The sequence below is a fragment of the Geospiza fortis genome, unplaced genomic scaffold, assembly GCF_000277835.1.
Source record: "Geospiza fortis unplaced genomic scaffold, GeoFor_1.0 scaffold546, whole genome shotgun sequence".
In the NCBI taxonomy this organism is placed as follows: Eukaryota; Metazoa; Chordata; class Aves; order Passeriformes; family Thraupidae; genus Geospiza; species Geospiza fortis.
This window is the reverse complement of record NW_005054612.1, coordinates 199,199-201,164: the sequence shown is the minus strand read 5'-3', so window position 1 is coordinate 201,164 and position 1,966 is coordinate 199,199.

Sequence of the window (1,966 nt, the reverse complement as noted above, 5' to 3'; positions counted from 1 at the left end):
TCTTGCCCGGCCCACAATGCCCCGCGGTACGGGCCGCCGCGCGGGACACGCCGCGCCGCGCGCTCCGCCGCGGGGACGGCGCGTTGCCATGGGGACGGCGCGTTGCCATGGGGAAGCCCAGAATCCCAAAATCCCTGAGGCTGGAGAAGCCCTCCCAGCCCGTGGGAGGAGCTGTGCCCCATCCCCACCTTGTCCCCAGCGCAGAGCTCTGAGTGCTACATGCAGGAATTCCTTGGATGCTCCAAGACGGGGGCTCCAACCCTCCCTGGGCAGCCCCTACCGAGGCCTGACCACCCCTCCCATGGGGAAATTCCTCCTGGTGTCCCCGTGTGGCACCTCTGTCCCTGTCCCTGTCCCTGGAGCAGCCCCCTGCCCCTGCAGAGCTGAGATGGGATTTGAGATTCGCCTCAAATTCAGCTGAAAACCAACCCCTGGTGTGAGCTGCTGCTCCAAACACACCCAGGCTCAGCGTCCAGCCCAGCCTGGCCTTTCCTGGAGTTCCCTTTGTGTTGTGGGCTCGTTTATTCTGGGGTCAAACAGCCCAGGAGGGTGGTGGGGCTGGGCACAGCCCCCAGCAGATGTGTCTGATGCGTGTGCGTCCTTCCACACGGCAGGAAAGGCAGGTGAAGAATTTCAGGCACAGATCCTCCCTGCTGTTACACTGAAGGTTAGTGGAAGTCAAATACTGCTGCTGAGGAAGTTCCTCAGTGTTTACCCCTGGCAGCAATCGAGCCCCACCACATTCACATTTGGAATACTTGAACGTGTGAAAATCATTTCAAAGGGGAAGGGAAAGAATCCGTGTGTAATTTGATTTACAGGGCCGTTAATTTTCATAAATACTCTCCGTGTGTTTGCCCCCATGGAGTGTTCCCAAGGCAAGGACCTTTCTCTGCAGGAGCTCGGGAGGTTGGCACGGGATGTTTCTGGCGTGGCCAAGGTTTGCTTTCGCTCCTTGCCTCGCTGAGGAGCTGATTCACTGCCTCACAGTGCCTTGTGCTGATGGCTGATGATGGCTGCATGATTGTGATCAGAACGAGCTGCAGAAAACGCTTGTGGCCGTGCTTCTGCTGGCCTTTAATGGATTCCTCAACAGCAGCCGCACAAAACCAGGGAATTACAGAATTCTTTGGGTGGCAAGGGACCTTCAAGGTCTTTATTTCCAACCCCCTGTCACGACCTCCTGCCCCACAGAAGAACAGATTAAATCTCCCCTTGCTCCCAGGGAATCCCAGGAGTCAGGTAAGGCTCAGTGAGTGATGCCCTAAACCCCAAACGCAGGATTATCTTCCACAAACACGTTTGGACACATTCTCCCACCTGTCACTCTTTTTAATGAAAAATCCTCTCCTATCTCGGGCTTTGTCAATGTCCTTTGTTTTGCCTCATTCAGCCATCTAATTCTAATTCCACTTTTGGGCAGGAAGGAACACAGATATGGAAAGAAGAATGTTGCTCATAAATATCACCAGAGATCCTATCTTTCGATTTCATTACTCAACCTCGCAGGTCACCAAGTGAGTCAGATGGATGCAAAGCTCCGTTCTCGGAGCCAAAGGGCCACCGGGCCGCCTTGCCTGGGGCAGGTGTTTGTGTGCAGCTGGGCGCCTTCCTTCCCCAGGGCAGCCCCTCCACGGCCAGAGCTGCTTTGGGGGCGTTTGGGGCCATTTAGGGGCCAACAACGAGGTTTGTTTGAACATTTCAGCCGGGGCAGCTTTGCAGCCTGAAGACAGCGGGTAAAATATTGATCAGATCTCTGTGGAACCGAGGCTGACTTCAGCGCTGTCACTTCTGCGTGCGCAGCCCAGCCCAGCCCGCCTGCCCCGTACCCGCAGCCGTGAGCCGCGGTGGGGAGGGGGCTGGGGAGGCAGGCGAGAAGGGGGCGGCCGCTGCTCTGTGCCGAATCATTCAAACACGATTCACACGCTGCCCGGCTCGGGAAGCCCCCCGGGGACCTCCCCCGCCA